At 34.4% G+C, this 20,711-nt stretch overlaps 1 protein-coding gene across 2 annotated transcripts in view; it reads left to right on the forward strand.

The window, feature by feature from the left end:
* The window catches only part of GRID2 (glutamate ionotropic receptor delta type subunit 2), a 1,355,750-nt gene that overhangs the window by 655,904 nt on the left and 679,135 nt on the right, over nucleotides 1–20,711 (forward strand). The gene's annotated exons all lie outside the window — the stretch shown is intronic.

Raw genomic sequence — 20,711 nt, forward strand, 5'->3', positions numbered from 1 at the left:
TGTTATATTTGTCCAAGGGAGTTAATAAACAACAATCAAAGACTTTCTTTGGGATAATAAAGTTTTAAGACTTTTTGATTTCAAAAGAAGATAAATGTCATATGTATTCACTGAAGTTTCTTGCTTGTGTTAGCTACAGGCTGCCCTTGTAACTCATTTGCAGTATAAACTCCTTTCAGATAGGATCATGAAAGAGCCCTGTTTATGCTTTTCTCATCTACAGCAGTCACCTTTTGAATTCACATTCTTAATTTACAACATGCTGCTTCTTTTAATCCTTTGCTGCTATAATGATGCCATCATCTTCTGAGCTCATTAAGGTCCCACATAGGTTTATATGTGTTGCAGTGACATCTTTATCTTTCAGAGCAGTTTGGAAACCTGCAGGGGTGTGGAATTACTACAGATGGACCGTTATGCAAAACTGAGTATATCAAGCCTTCCCCAAACTGAAAAGGGAAAGTATTCTGGAATGTAAAAGAGACATATGTTCCAGCCAGAGATGTTGGTCTATGGAGGTCAGATGTGCATATTAATTGCTTTCTGTTAACAGCTTAGAGGTGGCTGACCATAAGGACTTATTTATGACTTTAAGAGGTCTCAAAGAAGAGCCGTGCTGGTAATTTACTTGATTATAAACCTTCTATTCTTGAAGGAGGTAACAGAGATCAGAATCAGCCAATGCTTGATTGAAATTGGAATATAAATGAAAGAAAATGGATAATTATAATACTGAGCAGACTGGAAAACAAACCATCAAATCAAAGAGTAGCACATCCAAAGAAACCACTAACCCTGAATCATGATTTCTAAATGGAATAATCTGATCTTTCAAAGTAAACAATGAGAAAAGTGACCTAGATTCCACAACTCTCAATTTATAAATACCGTTTCCAATTATAACTATCTTTTTTATTCTTAGTATATTATTCATTAAAAAGTTTATTTATTTTCAGAAGTTCTAACTTATAGGATTAACTGAATCGGGAACTGAAAAGTGGAAATGTCACCCATGACTAGTATATAGTTTACAATGGAGCATGAAGACTCAAGTATATAAACAGCTCAAAAGTAATTAGGGGAAATAATGGCAGGACAGAAAGAAGATTGAGTTTCATGGCGCCATACTAGTAGTTCTAGTACTAATTCATTAGATAAGCCAATAATAAAACATTCTTTTTATTATCACTGACACATCCATTGTAACAAACATAGTACAGCAAGCAAAAAGCACAGAGTAGGTGTGCAAAGTAGCCCAGAGAGAAGAAATGTTCAATCTTAGAAAAATTATATTTGTGTCTGTGTATTTGTCATTGATGTCTAACTTACTGGGCAAATTACTTTTCCAGGGTCAAATAAGGAAATTGTAAAGGAAGCACAGAATTTATTGCTCTCAAATTTCCCATCTGTTGCCTAGCTACTGAATCTTTTTGTATTTGTAATAGCTTAAATTCAAGTATTCTATAGTGTAAAAATTAGAATCGGAGCATTTCTTTCTTTTAAATTCTGTGAGATAAAACACAAGTATCTGCTACCAGGATTGATTTTTGTAATAGAAAGTTGTTCTGGGGTTAACATATTAGACATAATTTGTTAAATCCTAAGAAAAAGATATTTTTTAGTTTTGTGAAATGTTGGTGGCAATATTAAGAATGTAAATAAAAACAAGGAGGAATTAAAGGAGGTTAGTTCTGTATAACTCAAGAAGACCTTGAGAAGATACCAAAGGACACTGGGAAAGTAAATACATATAGAAAGAAGTGTGTGTGTGTGTGTGTGTGTGTGTGTGAGAGAGAGAGAGAGAGAGAGAGAGAGAGAGAGAGAGAGAAACATCTCTGTGCATGCCTTATTTCTTTTACTAACCTTCTAGAAGACTTCTTTCAGTCTCATTGACTAGAATTTTGTCAGTGAACTCCCATAGCTTCAGAGTAGTCTGGGAAGAAGAGTATCTGTTTTTTTTTTTTTTTTTATCTCAAATGTGGAAGATGCGTAAGGAAGAAGAGTTGTTGGGAAGGCATCTTAGTGTCCAATGAACAGGATCTGCCATAAATCTTACCTGCATTTAATATAAATTTTGCACTTCACCTATGCACAGAACTCACAAAGGATTGCTAGGCAAGGCCATTAAAGTTTACTTCTTGTCAGATAGGCATGTTCAGAGTTGAGTTTTATTCCATTCACTTTCTCCTCTATTTTTAGGAAATAAAATTACACTGAAAGTTGATGTGTATAGCCATGTTGTAAAATTCAGATTTTGCTGATTTTTTCTTTCTCTTTAATTTTGCATATTCCACCTTCAGTTTTATTCTTTAGAGTATTCTCTCCCCAAAGAAAGAAGGTTGTTAGTGTGCTGCAGTGAAGCTAGTTCATTGAACTGCCAGACAGTGGGCTCTCAAATAAAGATTACGTGAAATTTTAAATTTAATAATATGAATAACTGAGTAAAAGCTAACAACAAAGCTAGGTTTAATGATCTCTTCGCAGGCCTATGTTTTCATAATCGGAAGCCAATTTTTTAAGCATTTGCTGACCATTGTTATGAATAAATTAGTAAGGACCATATCTACACTTCAAGTAAAGTGGATACATTTTTTACACTTTTCTCAGCAATAACCTTCATGGGAATATTTTACATTAATTTTTTTCCTACTCGTCCACTATTCACTACTTTCCTACTCATTCAACTTTAAAGTTGGGCAATGTCTATATTTGTCAATATTTGTTTTTATTTGGACTTAGAATAATTCAACTACTAAGATTTGCCAATAAAATCTTCCCTCTTTTTTTGAAGAGTAGTTCTTCAGATCTGTTGGATTTGGTAACCAGCAAGCTGTCCACTTTGTGTGCCATTACATTTGGCTCCACGGATTCAACCAACTGTGCATCGAAAATATTTGCGGGAAAAAAACCCTCTAGAAAGTTCCAAAAAGCAAAACTTGAATTTGTTACAACTATTTACATTTATGTAGCATTTACATTGCATTTACAACTATTTACATAACACTTACACTGTATTAGGTGTTATAAGTAACCTAGAGATGATTTCAGGTACCTGGTAGGATGACCAAACCAAGGCTTAATACCTAGCCTAATTGAAGCTTCTGCCTCCCTTAGAAGGGGAGCCTTAACCAGTCAGTTGGGAATTTGCTGGTCAGCACCAATGAGGTAATCTGTCACTTAGGCCCTCTCCAACCCCCAAAGGAAGATGAAGTCATCTGCCACAAAGACCCCTTTCTTCCCCCATAGGTAGGTCATCTAAGCCTGAAATAATCTTTTTTTTTTTTTTTGATAACTTCCTCGTCCTACTATTAAAAACCTCTCCCTTTCTGTAGCCCTTTGGATTCCTCTCTACTTGCTAGGGATGCTGCCAGATTCATGAATTGTTGAATAAAGCCAATTAGAGCTTTAAATTTTTTTTTAAAGTACGTGGTAGGATGTACAGTAGGTTGGTTACATGCAAATACTACACCATTTTATATAAGGGACTTGAGCATTCGTGGATTTGGTATCTGCTGGGATCCTAGAACCAATCTCCTGAAGATACTGATCATATTGCTTAAATCATGATCCAAGTTAGAATCTTGTTTAGTTTAAGAAAATAGAAAAGTTCCCTGAATCTCTCAACTTCTATATTGTACAAATTTTTCTTGCTAGTACATACTGAGTTTTCTTAAAGTCCATTGTATATGTACAGTTTAATACCTAAAATTATTTTAAAATATCCTAGTTAAAGGTATCTTTCATTTGGCTCATTTCAAATATGTGTTTTTCTTCATCCATGAATTTAATGCAAGGTTAATATATTAAAATAATTTTATTATAAAAGAGATTTCTAGTGCTCAGTTCACTTTGGTATCAGAATGTTAGCAATGCTCTTGCAGCAAAAAAGGCAGTGTATTCAATCTGTCCTGACACCATATAATCATTTGTATTGCACTTAATCACACTGTAGAAAGACAGTCATCTTGCAAAATCTCACCAAAAAATACATTCTATCTCTAGAAACACTAGGAGCTCTCTGTAATTTGAGCTTGCTAAGTGGCAAGTACATATAACGCAAGTACATCAATCAGGTTAATGCAAGGAATACACTTCCATTTGATAACATTTGAAATGCATGTCTGAGATGCAGAAACATAATTAAGGCAAATGAGTATAGCATGTTAATCTTCCGATCTAGAATAGAAAAAGGTATGCAGATTTCTCCAACTTTTACTAATGATTGAAATGAAAGTCAAATTATCTGGACAAATGAGTTGTTTCATTTCAGACTAAGATGGGGTTGCTTAAATTAAGCACAATTCACATCTGGACTGCAGGCTCAGTTGTTGTGCGTGTGTTGAGAGGATGTCATGTGTAGGATATTGAACAGCGTCTTTAGGATATTCTCTTGCTGCTGGGAACATCCCCCACATCCTGATGTTAAAAAGAAATGTCTACAAACACTGCCAGATGTCACCTGGCATTCAGAGCTGCCCCTAGTTAAGAACCACTGGACTAATGGCTGAATCAAATTATTTCAATTTTATGTTGTCCAGTTTGGACATTTGAATGTTATGGAACATATTAAGAATAGTACGTTTTTGGTACTATGTATGTAGCAAATATTAGTTTGGTTAACATTCATCTGTCAAGAAAAAGATAATTAAATACATATTTTATGCCACATACAAAGATAAATGAGAGAAACTGTTCTGTTGCTCACCGAGTTCTTAAACTTTCCTCATTCTGTTTTACAAATAAAATAATTTTAAAAGTATTTTTAAATTAATTAATTTGATGTTTGTTAGTTTCTGCTGTACAGCAAAGTGAATCAGTTATACATATACATATAGCCACTCTTTTAGATTCTATTCCCATTTTGGTCATTACGGAGTATTGAGTAGAGTTCCCTGTGCTATACAGTATGTTCTTATTACTTATCTATTTTATATATAGTAGTGTGAATGGATAAAGAAGATTGCATATATACAATGGAATATTACTCAGCCATAAAAAAGAATGAAATAACGCCATTTGCGGTGACATGGATGGACCTAGAGATTGTCATACTGAGTGCAGTAAGTCAGAGAAAGACAAATATCATATGATATCGCTTCTATGTGGAATCTAAAAAATTGGTACAAATGAACCTATTTACAAAACAGAAATAGAGTCACAGATGTAGAAAACAAATTTAGGTTACTAAGGGGTAAGTGGGGGAGGGATAAGTTGGGAGATTGGGATTGACATATACAGACTACTATAAAAACTATTCTTATAAGTGTGTTTCTAAACTATTTTCTTATTACAAAACAAAACAAGATCACTAATGTATAAACCTGCTACTTCTACCTATTATATTGATACCTCATTTTTTCAAATTATCTAGACGACTGCCATCTTTAATATTTTTCATGTAGAATTCAAAGTGCCCACAAACTGGCGCTTTGTAAGTAAACTTTTTTTTAATTTACTCTTTTCTCAGAGATCTGTTTCTTTGTCTGCCTGTAGTTTAAATTAAGACCAATAGGGAGTCTATGTTTAGTCAAAGCACAGCTAGATATTTTGATGGAGAGTTTGCTTTGGCATGAAATGCTGCTGTTTATTTGTAAACCTCTCTGTGTATGTAATTTGACAGAATTTTAGATTCCCCAGTTAATGAGGCTAGCAGCAGCCTCTATCCCCTGGGCCCAGTCAATTTGATACCGTCTCCGTGTAGTTTGTCATAGCTATGTTGACTTCATTTCCTGTACTGAGAAAATAAAAATCAGATTCTTCAAGTTGTAGGAAATAAATTTTCTTACTTATCTTCCTCTGATTTCTCACGCCCTTATAGAGAGTAGATTTCTGAATACTTGCTACATCTCTAGAGAGTAATGTGTTGAATAGATGACAATATTAATCAGTATTTCTTTTTGAATGATCTATATATTTCAATAGATACATTTCTTTCCAAAAGTCACATATTTTCAGTGCTAGTATCAACCTCTCTATATAAGCATGATTATATAATGAAATGGAGCAGTATTTATGTTAACTTGATGACAATTGTAATTGCACGAGATCGTAAGTGCTGATCAGATGAACCAGAATAGGCAGGAAGGATTAGATCATTGTAAATTCTCAATATATGTTTGTTCAACAAACGTGTTTTTACCCATGCTATCATTTTTTAAATGTCTTTAAGTTATTTTGTTTGTTCAAGAGTAAATTTACAGAATTTTTAGAAGCCAGTTGGCTAGTTAATTGAATGCAAGTTTGAAGATTTAATTGTACAGTACTGACAGAGTGAAATGCCATTTTAGAAATATTTATTTTAATGCTATGTGTTTGTCAGATTTCTCCTATTTTTGATGAAGTCTAACAAATATCTCAAAATTTTAGGGGCTTAAAACGAAAGCATTTTTCTCACTCAGGTCTGTGAGTGGACTGGAGGGACTCCAATTCAGGCTCTATGTAAGGCTCTTTTTATGATGGATACAGGAAGCACCATAGACCAGGCCCAAAGCATAGCTACTAGCATTCCATTGACTTTGACAAGTCACATGGCCAAGCCCACGTCAATGGGCAGGGAAATAAACTCTGGCAATTCCAGTGATGGACGCTGCAACATCAGTGATAGGAATGTACAATTCTATTAGGGAAAAGAGTGAAGAATTGGGAACTGCTTGTACCACAAAGGACTGAATTGTCAAAGCAGACAACCGTCTCACAAGTATTACTCAACACCCACCCTTACTAATGATTGGCAAAGAATACAACCAAAAACTAGGGACAGATATAGGAGTCCTCTCTGGAATGGTCTCCCAACCTGTCAGACGCAACTTCTGAAAGTACCTTTTTCTACACTGGAACACAGTTTGGTTTCAAAGGAATAGGTAAGCACCCACGATTTGTATGGCTTCTTAGATACTTAGATATCACACTGAGGTAGAGAGACAATATGTTTTATTGATTTTAGGTCTCTCTTTTCTAATATATATATTCAATGCTATAAATCTCCAAGCACTGCTTTCACTCCTTCTCACAAATTTTGGTAAGCTGTGTTTTTATTTTCTTTTAGCTCAAAGTATTTTTAAATTTCTCTTGAGATTTCTTCTTCAACTGAACTGTTCTTTAGAAGTGTGTTGTTTAATCTCCACATATTTGGGGATTTCCCAGTCATCTTCCTGTTATTGATTTCTAGTTTAATTCTTCCTGTTATTGATTTCTAGTTTGAGAGCAAAATTGTGTGATTTCTTTTTTTTTAAATTTGTTAAGATGTGTTTCATGGTCCAGAATGTGATCTATCTTGGTGAATGTTTCATGGGAGCTTGATCAGAATGTGTATTCTGCTCTTGTTATATAAAGTAGTCTACAGATGTCAATTATATCCAGTTGATTGATGGTGTTGTTGAGTTCAGCTATATTCTTAATGACTTTCTGTCTGCTCGATCTGTCCATTTCTGATGGACAGATGGTGTTGAAGTCTACAACCGTGATAGTGTATTCATCTATTTATCCATGTAGTTCTGTCAGTTTTTGCCTCATGTAGTTCGGCGCTCTGTTGTTAGGTCCATACACGGTAAGGGTTGTTATGACTTCTTGGAGAATTGACCCCTTAATCATTATGTAATGCCCTTCTTATCCCTAAAACTTTTCTTACTTTGATGCCTGCTCTGTTCGAAATTAATATAACTACTCCTGCTTTCTTTTAATTAGTATTAGCATGGTATAATTTTCTCTAACCATTTACTTTTAATCTATATGACTTTATATTTAAAGTGAGTTTCTTGTATACAACATACAGTTGGGTTGTGCTTTTCAATACACTCTGACAGTCTCTGTCTTTTAATTGGTAAATTTAGGCCATTGACATTCAAAGTGATTATTGCTATAGTTGGGTTGATGTCTACCATATTTGTTACTGTTATCTGTTGTTACCCTTATTCTTTGTTCCAATTTTTGTCTTTCAGTCTTTCTCTGCTTTTTCTGGTTTTTGTGTGAGTATTCTGTGTAATTCAGTTTTCTGTCTTAGCAGATACATTATATTTATTTTTTTACTTTTTTTAGTGATTGCCCTAGATTTTACAGTCCATTTACATCTAATCCAACTTCACTTTCAAATAGTACTCTACCACTTCATGGGTAGTGTGAGTACCTTATAATATCAAAATAACCTTTATTCTTTCCCCCATCTCTGTATCATTAGGGTCATTAATTTTACTTATATATAAACAAATATACTATATATATAATAAACATACATAATCATATACTGTTGTTACTATTATTTTGAAAAGAATAAGAAAAATAAAAAGTTTTGATTTTATTTTCATATGTTGCTTCTTTGATGCTTTTACTGTTTTTATATAGATCTGAGCTTTTGACCTCTGTTATTTTATTTCTCTCTAAAGGACTTCTTTCATAATAAATCTATTGGCAATAAATTTCCTCAATTTTTGATTGATAAAGTCTTTATTTACCTTTCACTTTTGAAAGATAATTTCTCACAGTACAGAATTCTAGGTTGCTGTGTTTTTTTCTCACAACACTTTAAATATTTCACTCTACTCTTTTCTGGAGTGCATGATTTCTGAGAAGTCAGATGTAATTCTTATCTTCGTTCGTCTATAGGTAAGGTATTTTTGCCCTCTGGCTTCTTTCAGAATTTTTTCTTTATCTTTATTTTTTTGTAACTTAAAAATGATATGTCTGGTTTTAGTGTTTTGGGCATTTATCCTCTGGTGCTTTATAAGCTTTCTGGATCTGTGATTTAGTATTTGACATTAATTTGGGGAAATTCACAGTCATTGTTTCAAATATTTCTTCTATTTCTTTCTCTTTCTTCCTCTTCTAGTACTCCCATTACACTTATGTTATACCATTTGTAGTTCCCCTACAGTCCTTGGATAGTCCATTCTGTTTTTGTTTGTTTTTATTTTGTTTTGTTCAGTTTTTGTTCTCTTTGCTTTTTGGTTTTTGAGGGTTCTATTGATATATTCTCTAGTTCAGGGATGTTTCCTCAGTCATGTCCAATCTACTAATAAGCACATCAAAGGCATCCTTCATTTTGGTTACAGTGTTTTTCAATCTCTAGCATTGCATTTTGGCTTTTTCTTAGGATTTCTGATACTCTGCTTACATTGTCCATCTTTTTTTGCAGGCTATCTGCTTTATCCATTGGATCCCTTAGCATACAAATCAGTACTTTTAAATTCCTGGTCTGATGATGCTAACATACCTGCCATGTCATATTCTGATGCTTGCTCTGTCTCTTCAAATTGTGTTTTTGCCTTCTTGTATGACTAGTAATTTTACCTGGATAACCAGACATGATATACTGGGTAAAAAGAACTGCTGTAAGTAGGCCTTTAGTAATGTGATGATGGTATAGGAGGAGGGGAAGCATTCTATAGTCCTATGATCAGGTATCCATCTTTTAGTGAACTTATATCTCTGCATTGTGAACTTCACAAGTGTTTCTCAGTTTTTCTCCCCACTAAAGTGGGAGAGGATGGCTAGAGCAGGCTAGAATTGGGTATTTCCCTTCCTCAGGTAAGTTAGGCAATGATAATACCCCAGAAAGTTAGGCTCTGGTTAAGTAGTATCCCTTAATGATAGGCCTTGTTAAGAGGAAAGAGTGCTCTGGTATATTTCAAAATGGTTCCTTTTCTTGTCCCCCTGCCAAAACTCAAAAGGATTTTTCTCTGACATTTACTGCAGGAATGTGGTCAAGCTCCTGGAAGCAAATCTCACAATACTGTGGCATCCCTCCCATGACTGGGACTCCTTGGAGTTTTTAACTCTCAAGTTGTCTGCCATGACCCTCCAGCAATTAATCAATTACAATTCAGTTTAGTCTACTCAGGCACTGGTTTCTGGTGGTTTCCCTAGTGAATCCCTGCTCTGGTAAGCTGGTCAGCTGTGATGACTTATATTTGTCTTTCTTTCTCTCCATATCGGAGGCAGTGGTTTGCCCTGTTTCCTCCTATCTTATGGAACCAAGAAAGTTTGTTGGCTTTTCAGTCTCTTCAGTTTTTTACTCATTCTTAGGACAGCATGGCCACCCCCAAGCTCCTTACATGCAAAACCAGAAACCAGAAGTCCAATAGTATTCTTTAATGCAGTTTTGGCTTATGGTCTTCTCATTTATATAATATCCAAATCTCATAATTCTATCTTTAATTTAGGAATGAGATTGGATAATATGTTCAATTAAAGGTGGGAATTAGGGTGAGTGTTATTTTCTTTTCACACTTTATATTTACCAAAATTAAAGTAAGGGAAGGAGGAAGAAGAAAAGGAGGAATAATATACCAATTACAGATGAAGTTATCCTTGGATCCATACACAGATCTAAAAAATATTATACATTTCTACTTCTTGTGTAATGTCTTTCTGGCTAGAAGCTGAAGATAACAGTTGACATATTCACCAAAGATCATTTCTTAACATAAATATGAGATGTTCTCCAATAGCTATACTCCTTGCAATGATGTGAACACAGTATAAACACAAATATCACATATCCTCTTGGACTCTAATTCCTCCTGATATTTTACTCATTGGTCTAATCCCTTCATTCAAACTCTTCAGAAAATGCAACTAGAGTCTGTCAGGGTCACTTCAGGACTAAAAAGAGATGTCCATTACACATTTTTAAAAAATAAACCTTTAGGTGGTTTCAGACTCAATTCAGTACTTTTGTACTCTTTCAAGGGAACAAAGGTAGACTTGATGCTATAAAAATATTTTCCCTTTTCAGAAAAGGAAGCAGTTTCCATATCAGTGCTCATATTAGGGGAGTGGTTGTTTCTGACTTACATTATTTGCATCGAGGTCATCACTGTCTTTAAAAGAGCAGATTAAAATTCCATGTATCTATCACGAAACAGGTTGCTGGAAAAGTTTATCCTAATACAACAGTATCTGTCATGTTGGATACTTTATTATTCAAAATGAGCAAGCCCCCAATTTATTATACTAAGATAACTGCATTGTATTTTAAGGCTCTTATTTATCAGCAGTGATATTCTGATATTCCCTTCACTTTTCTTGTAAGGCAGAAAAAAATGGAAAAATAGTACAGTAAAATTCAACATATGAAAATCATTTGCAGTTTGGAATTATGATGATCTCATTTACCTTTAATTAAAAGAGATTGAGGGACTTACCTGGTGGTCTAGTGGTTAGAATTCTGTGCTTCCACTTCAGGGGATGGGGGTTGGGGAACTGGGATACCACATGCTGTGTGGCATGGCGAAATAAATTAAAAAAAAAAAAGAGGTTAGCACCAAGAGTGTATATGTTTTCACTCATATCTATTAATTAATATTATATACCAAGGATTCTGTTTCAGTGCACAATTTGATCCACTTTAGCCTAATCCTTAATGGATATTCCATAAGGAATTATGTGCAGAAGATACATACTTGATTACAATCGAGTTTTACAACAAACTTTAGTTTTACTCAGGGCAGCAAATCTGTAATTAATTCCTCCTAACTCTTTGGAAACAAATCTCATTTTCTACCCATTTAGGCAGCCTAAACATTACTGTATTCAAATTTACAGAGTGAAACATAAGAAATGATCTTGAATGATGCTGAGGATATGGCTGTTGGTTTTCTGTGAGTTGTGAAAATTGCAGATGCTAAGGTTCATTTTTCTAAAATGTATTTTTCTGTTTGGGAACAAATACAATTTCATTTTATACAGTTTTGCATTTCTGAAACCAATGCATAACTATCAATTAATAGCTGCAATAATAGCTTACATTGTTCACATATTATACTATTTCCAAACTTAATGCCTATAAGCATTAGTACCCTCATTTTGCAGGTGAATAAACAGACTTGAAAATTTTATTTCAGAAGTTACATATCAAAGCTGCGTTTATCCCTTCATAAGATGTTTATATAGAATTGTATTTTATTCACCAAAGTCCATAGTACAGCTTCTTAATATATATTTGCTTAAATCAAATTGAATTGTCTTTTCTCAGTGTCCCATGGTATCAAAGGTTAAATAATATAAGTAGTATATATGTGTGTATATATAATATAGAGTATATATTATGCATTTAATATATTAAATACAACAGTATACAGTATATAAGAATATAATATTATAGCACTCATAATATTATAATACTACTTATTCATATATAAGTAGTATATATACTTATATTTTTTCTATCACCACTTACAGAGAATAAAATCAAAAATAACATTTTTCTACATAATTCTCCTGTATGCATTTATTTTTCTGCTTTGAAATAGTAATGTAAGAATGCAACCATAATGCTTTGGGCTTTGGAAATAGAAGCTAATTTTATAAATTATAATGATAGAATTGTAATTTTAGAAATATAAGCTAATTTTATATCAGCATTCACTAGCTCCTTAGGACATATACTAGTTAAATTCAAGAGCTCTAAGAACTATGGATTGTTATATTTCTCTCTCAATGCCCAGCTGCATTTGTCTAAGCTGTTTCTTCCAAGTGTAGTCTCCCTAATAAGCAAATACAAAGCCTGTATAGACTAGCTGGCCCTAGATTGGGTTGATCAAGGTAGAACTTACTGCTGAGAATCACTATTGAAAGAATGGGTTTACCCAAACTTCCAGGCCTTTTCCCCTGAACCAAAGATTGTTGTGCTTTACATCCAAAACTCGAAAAGAAATGAAGTCAACACCATTTCCCATTTTCTATTGCATCCCAAGTCTTTGGTGTCAGTCTCCTAAATACATTTGCATACATTTAAAGACATTTCACTTTAATGATTTAGTTTAGTTTGTTTTAGTCTAGTGATCATTGTTCTTAAAATTTCAATGATGAATCAATGGAACAATAAGTTTATTCCAAGTTGATTTGCTACTTATTTCTATTATACATTTGGCAAATCATTGTGTTCTTGTTTTATAAATGGAAATGATGATCCCCTAAGCTCATTTAATGTTTAAAGAATGGTAATTGAATAAGATATAGATTATCACATATTTGCATTTTTCAATACAAAGTTAAGAAAGAGGGAATATAGGCCAAAAAAATGTGTCAAACTTTTTTAAAAGATTTGTTAAGATAATAGTAAATTTTATTTGCATTTTTCATTTAACTTATGGGTAGAGAAAGAATGCTGTGAGTTCTAAGAATCATAAGAGCATCTAAGCCTAGTTTTAAAATGATGTAAACCAAGAGATTATATTTAAAGGAAGATGTCATTTAACTTCTGATAAAAAGCTAGTCACTGTGGGTCATTGACATTGGTTTCTTTTCAGCACAATTATACTGTCTTAGCAAGATGTTTCAGGGACATGTGCATTTTGTACAAGTTTATTTACTCATAATGAGAGAACATTTCAAGCTGATAGCTTTAATTATTTTAGCTGATTTCTATGATTGCATTCATGGAAGGGCCAAAAGAGGTGACTGTCTGTGGATAATCACTACCAGTCATAACGTATGTGTAGCTCTAAGGCATGCCCAGCTTGGAAAACTGGTTTGATCTCCTTCAGAAAATTCTAGTAAAAGAAACCACATAAGAAATATAGAATGGGAACATTTCCAGAATAGTTAGAAAACTAAAATTCAGAATTGTAGCTTGAAATGCAAGAAGGAATTTCATGGAATCTATAATATTCTTGAATTATAATATTCAAACACAGCTTTGCACATAATAGGAATCCAGTAGTCATTTGCTGCATGGATAGTGACTTGAAATTTTCTCTACTACCTTACTTCATTTTCCTTTGTTTTTTAATCTCCTGTCTAGCTATATCCTATCTGCCCTTCCTAATAGACTAATTTATAGCATCCCTTCCTGAAGTCTAGTCTGTTAAAAATTCAAATTTAAAACCATTGTCTAACTTTTACTGAGCACTCACTGTGTATCAGGCACTGCCCTAAAATATATTAACTAATTTAATTCTTACTAGTATATATTCATATCATTTCCACTTTAGTGTTAAGGAAATAAGACCCTTACAGGTTAAATAACTTCCCTAAAGTTTTACAGATAAAAAGCACAGGTCCTGCAATGAAAACCCAGGCACTCTAGTTTCAGAGTACACATGTAACCAGTGCATTTGAGTTTAGATTTTATTCTGCCCTAAATATCTTTCAAATGGTATTTGTGCTATCTCTGTATTATACATTCCATAGAAAATCAGCATGTACTGGTACCAAGATATATGGAGAAGAGCAACATAGTGACTTGACTACATTTGTTTCTTCTCATTACTATGAAAGCTTTACTCAGTAAACAGGGCATTATTTGAAGAGGATGAGAGTGATTACTATTGCTATTCCTGGGTAAACACGTGCCTGGAAAAATCGTTACCTAATCAGCAGTTCTCTCTGCCTGACACATACGTGACTACTCCTCTATGGCATTTACAAGTCCTAGTACTCTAAAATTTCTCCTCTTAGGCTAACACTTGGACAAACCACTCTGATTGCTGCACTATAAGTTGAATTATTCTCAGTGAGGTTGCCCAGGAGTCTAGAGATGGTATACGTGTTTTGAAATTAGAGTTCTGTTGCTTCTTGAATTATCTCTTTTGCCATATTACTTATGAACCTTCAAATAAGAGGAAGATTGTGTCACAGTGGTCTGGTATTGCTTTTCCCAAAGGAAAAAGAACCTCATTATTTAGATCTTTCCTCCCTCCACATTCCAGGATACCATTCTCCTGCTTCCTCAGTTATCAAGATCAAACTCTCCTTCAAGATCCATCTTATTTTTGGTTCATCAAGTATTTCTTAAGCATGAACTCTGTGCTAATAGAAAAATGAATAAGAACATGGTACCCTTTTATGGGACTTAAGAGTTATTGTTCTACTTTAGCAAAAAAATTAACCAACTACTTCAGGCAAAATTGATGCAACTCATAATAAAATGTGTGGCCTATTTGAACCCAAATAATATTTGCATACGTAGTAATATGGTTTCTTTTATTTATTTTTTTAACGTTTTTATTGGAGTACAATTGCTTTACAATGGTGTGTTAGTTTCTGCTTTATAACAAAGTGAATCAGTTATATATATATATATATATATATATATATATATATATCCCTATATCTCTTCCCTCTTGCTTCTCCCTCCCTCCCACCCTCCCTATCCCACCCCTCTAGCTGATCACAAAGCACTGAGCTGATCTCACTGTGCTATGCGACTGCTTCCCACTAGCTATCTATTCCACATTTGGTAGTATATATATGTCCTTATATACACTACCATCTCTCACTTTGTCCCAGCTTACCCTTCCCCCTCCCCATGTCCTCAAGTCCATTCTCTAGTAGGTCTGCGTATTTATTTCTGTTTCCCCCTAGGTTCACCATGACTTTTTTTTTTTTTTTTTTTTTAGATTCCAGATATATGTGTTAGCATATGGTATTTGTTTTTCTCTTGCTTACTTACTTCACTCTGTATGACAGGCTCTAGGTCCATCCACCTCACTAAAAATAACACAATTTCATTTCTTTTTATAGCTGAGTAATATTCCATTGTATATATGTGCACGTCTTCCTTATCCATTCATCTGTCAATGGACACTTACCTTGCTTACATATCCTGGTTATTGTAAATAGAGCTGCAATGAACATTGTGGTACATGACTCTTTTTGAATTATGGTTTTCTCAGGGTATATGCCCAGTAGTGGGATTGCTGGGTTGTATGGTAATATCATCTTTAGTTTTTTAAGGAACCTCCATACTGTTCACCATAGTGGCTGTATCAGTTTACTTTCCCACCAACAATGTATGAGGGTTCCCTTATCTCCACACCCTCTCCAGCATTAAATGTTTATAGATTTTTTTGATGATGGCCATTCTGACCGGTGTGAGATGATGTCGCATTGTAGTTTTCATTTGTATTTCGCTAATGAATAATGATGTTGAGCATTCTTTCATGTGTTTGTTGGCAATCTGTATATCTTCTTTGGAGAAATTTCTATTTAGGCCTTCTGCCCACTTTTGGATTGGGTTGTTTGTTTTTTTGATATTGAGCTGCATGAGCTGCTTGTAAATTTTGGAGATTAATCCTTTGTCAGTTGCTTCATTTGCAAATACTTTCTCCCATTCTGAGGGTTGTCTTTTAATCTTGTTTATGGTTTCCTTTGCTGTGCAAAAGCTTTTAAGTTTCATGAGGTCCCATTTGTTTATTTCTGTTTTTAGTTCCATTTCTCTAGGTGGTGGGTCAAAAAGGATCTTGCTGTGATTTATGTCATAGAGTGTTCTGCCTGTGTTTTCCTCTAAGAATTTGATAATGTCTGACCTTACATTTAGGTCTTTAATCCATTTTGAGTTTATTTTTGTGTATGGTGTTAGGGAGTGTTCTAATTTCATTCTTTTACAAGTAGCTGTCCAGTTTTCCCAGCGCCACTTATTGAAGAGGCTGTCTTTTCTCCATTGTATATTCTTGCCTCCTTTATCAAAGATAAGGTGGCCATATGTGCATGGGTTTATCTCTGGGCTTTCTCTCCTGTTCCATCGATCTATATTTCTGTTTTTGTGTCAGTACCATACTGTCTTGATTACTGTAGCTTTGTAGTGTAGTCTGAAGTCAGGGAGCCTTATTCCTCCAACTCTGTATTTCTTTCTCAAGATTGCTTTGGCTGTTTGGGGTCTTTTGTGTTTCCATACAAATTGTGAACTTTTTTGTTGTAGTTCTGTGAAAAATGCCATTGGTAGTTTGATAGGGATTGCATTGAATCTGTAGATTGCTTTGGGTAGTAGAGTCATTTTCACAGTGTTGATTTTTCCAGTCCAAGATCATGGTATATCTCTGCATCAATTTGTATCATCTTTAATTTCTTTCATCAGTGTCCTATAATTTTCTGCATACAGGTCTTTTGTCTCCTTAGGTAGGTTTATTCCTAGGTATTTTATTCTTTTTGTTGCAATGGTAAATGGAAGTGTTTTCTTAATTTCACTTTCAGATTTTTCATCATTAGTGTATAGGAATGCCAGAGATTTCTGTGCATTAATTTTGTATCCTGCTACTTTACCAAATTCATTGATTAGCTCTAGTAGTTTTCTGGTAGCATCTAGGATTCTCTATGTATAGTATCATGTCATCTGCAAACAGTGACAGCGTTGCTTCTTCTTTTCCAAATTGAATTCTTTTATTTCTTTTTCTTCTCTGACTGCTGTGGCTAAAACTTCCAAAACTATGTTGAATAAGTGTGGTGATAGTGGGCAGCCTTGTCTTCTTCCTGATGTTAGTGGAAATGGTTTCAATTTTTCACATTTGAGGATGATGATGGCTGTGGGTTTGTCATATATGGCCTTTATTATGTTGAGGTAAATTCCCTCTTTGCCTACTTTCTGTATGGCTTTTTTCATAAATGGGTGTCGAATTTTGTCGAAAGCTTTCTCTGCATCTATTGAGATGATCATATGGTTTTTCTCCTTCAATTTGTTAATACGGTATATTACATTGATTGATTTGCATATATTGAAGAATTCTTGCATTCCTGGAGTAAACCCCACTTGCTGGTGGACTCTGTTTACTAGTATTTTGTTGAGGATTTTTGCATCTATGTTCATCAGTGGTATTGGTCTGTAGTTTTATTTCTGTGTGACATCTTTGTCTGCTTTTGGTATCAGGGTGATGGTGGCCTCGTAGAATGAGTTTGGGAGTGTTCCTCCCTCTGCTCTATTTTGGAAGAGTTTGAGAAAGATAGGTGTTAGCTCTTCTCTAAATGTTTGATAGAATTTTCCTGTGAAGCAATCTGGTCCTGGGCTTTTGTTTGTTGGAAGATTTTTAATCACAGTTTCAATTTCAGTGCTTGTGATTGGTCTGTTCATATTTTCTATTTCTTCCTGGTTCAGTCTCATAAGGTTGTGCATTTCTAAGAATTTGTCCATTTCTTCCAGGTTGTCCATTTTATTGTTATAGAGTTGCTTGTAGAAATCTCCCATGATCCTTTGTATTTCTGCAGTGTCAGTTGTTACTTTCCCTTTACATTTCTAATTCTATTGATTTGAGCTTCTCCCTTTCTTTCTTGCTGAGTCTGGCTAATGATTTTTCAAATTTGTTTATCTTCTCAAAGAACCAGGTTTTAGTTCTATTGATATTTGCTATCATTTCCTTCATTTCTTTTTCATTTATTTCTGATCTCATCTTTATGATTTATTTCCTTCTGCTAAATTTTGGGGTTTTTCTGTTCTCTTTATCTAATTGTTTTAGGTGTAGGTTTAGGTTGTTTATTTGAGATGTTTCTTGTTTCTTAAGGTAAGATTGTATTGCTATAAATTTCCCTCTTGGAACTGCTTTTGCTGCATCCCATAGTTTTGGGGTTGTCGTGTTTTCATTGTCATTTATTTCTAGGTATTTTTTGATTTCCTCTTTGATTTTTCAGTGATCTCTTGGTTATTAAATAGTATATTGTTTAGCCACCATGTGTTTGTATTTTTTACAGAATTTTTCCTATAATTGATAACTAGTCTCACAGCATCGTAGTCAGAAAAGATACTTGATACGATTTCAGTATTCTTAATTTTAGCAAGGCTTGACTTGTGACCCACTATATGATCCCTCCTGGAGAATGTTCCATGAGCACTTGAGAAGAAAGTGTATTCTGTTGTTTTTGGATGAAATGTCCTATAAATATCAATTAAGTCCATCTTGTTTAATGTGTCATTTAAAGCTGGTGTTTCCTTATTTACTTTCATTTTGGATGATCTGTCCATTGGTGAAAGTGGGGTGTTAAAGTCCCCTACTATGATTGTGTTACTGTTGATTTCCCCTTTTATGGCTGTTAGTATTTTCCTTGTGTATTCATGTGCTCCTATGTTGGGTGCGTAAATATTTGCAATTGTTATATCTTCTTCTTGGTTTGATCCCTTCATCATTATGTTGTGTCCTTCTTTGTCTCTTGTAGTAGTCTTTATTTTAATGTCTATTGTGTCTGATATGAGAATTGCTACTCCAGCTTTCTTTTGATTTCCATTTGCATGGAATATCTTTTTTCATCCCCTCACTTTCAGTCTGTATGTGTCCCTAAGTCTGAAGTGGGTCTCTTGTAGACAGCATATATACGGTCTTGTTTTTGTATCCATTCAGCCTGTCTGTGTCTTTTGGTTGGAGCATTTAATCCATTTACATTTAAGGTAATTATCGGTATGTATGATCCTGTTACCATTTTTTAATTGTTTTGGGTTTTTTATTGTAGGTCTTTCTCTTCTCTTGTATTTCCTGCCTAGAGAAGTTCCTTTAGCATTTGTTATAAAGTTGGTTTGCTGGTGCTGAGTTCTCTTAGCTTTTGCTTTTCTGTAAAAGTTTTAATTTCTCAGTCAAATCTGAATGAGATCCTTGCTGGATAGAGTAATCTTGGTTGTAGTTGTTTCACTTTTTTCACTTTAAATATGTCCTGCCATATTTAATGGCAGAGTTTCTGCTGAAAGATCAGCTGTTAACCTTATGGGGAATCCCTTGTATGTTATTTGTTGTTTTTCCCTTTCTGCTTTAATATTTTTTCTTTGTATTTAATTTTTGACAGTTTGATTAATATGTATCTTAGCGTGTTTCTCATTGGTTTCATCCTGTTTGGAACTCTCTGTGCTTCCTGTACTTGATTGACTAGTCCCTTACCCATATTAGGAAAGTTTTCAACTATAATCTCTTCAAATATTTTCTCAGTCCCTTTCTTTGTCTCTTCTTCTGAGATGCCTATAATTCGAATGTTGGTATATTTAATATTGTCCCAGAAGTGTCTGAAACTGTCCTCAATTCTTTTCATTCTTTTTTCTTTATTCTGCTCTGCGGTAGTTATTTCTACTAGTTTATCTTCCAGGTCACTTATCCGTTCTTCTGCCTCAGTTATTCTGCTATTGATCCCTTCTAGAGAATTTTTAATTTCATTTATTGTGTTTTCATGATTGTTTGCTCTTTAGTTCTTCTAGTTCCTTGTTAAACGTTTCTTGTATTTTCTCCATTCTATTTCCAAGATTTTGGATCATCTTTGCTATCATTATTTTGAATTCTTTTTCAGGTAGACTGCCTATTTCCTCTTCATTTGTTAGGTCTGGTGGGTTTTTACCTTGCTCCTTCATCTGCTGTGTGTTTCTCTTTCTCATTTTGCTTAACTTACTGTGCTTGTTGTCTCCTTTTCGCAGGCTGCTGGTTTGTGGTTCCCGTTGTTTTGGGTGTCTGCCCCCAGTGGCTAAGTTTGGTTCAGTGGGTTGTGTAGGCTTCCTTGTAGAGGGGATTGGTGCCTATGTTCTGGTGGATGAGGCAGGATCTTGTCTTTCTGGTGGGCATGTCCACGTCTGGTGGTGTGTTTTGGGGTGTTTGTGACCTTATTATGATTTTAGGCAGCCTCTCTTCTAATGGGTGGGGTTCTGTTCCCTTCTTGCTAGTTGTTTGGCATAGGGTGTCCAGCACTGTAGCTTGCTGGTCGTTGAGTGGAGCTGGGTCTTGGCATTGAAATGAAGATCTCTGGGTGATTTTCATCGTTTGATATTACGTGGAGCTGGGAGGTCTCTGGTGGACCAATGTCCTGACCTTGGCTCTCCCACCTCAGAGGCAAAGCCCTGACGTGTGACTGGAGCACCAAGAGCATGTCATTCACACGGCTCAGAATAAAAGGGAGAAGAAAAGAAAGAAAGAAAGAAAAAGATAAAATAATATAAAGTAAAATACAATTAAAAAGTTATTAAAATAAAAAACAAAAAATCAATAGTAGGGAAAGTTTTTTAAGTGATTACTATATAGTTTCTTTTAAATAAACATCTTGCC

This window comes from Aethalodelphis obliquidens, unplaced genomic scaffold (genome assembly GCF_003676395.1).
Source record: "Aethalodelphis obliquidens isolate GAN/ISIS:26980383/991018 unplaced genomic scaffold, ASM367639v1 scaffold17, whole genome shotgun sequence".
NCBI classification, from domain to species: Eukaryota; Metazoa; Chordata; class Mammalia; order Artiodactyla; family Delphinidae; genus Aethalodelphis; species Aethalodelphis obliquidens.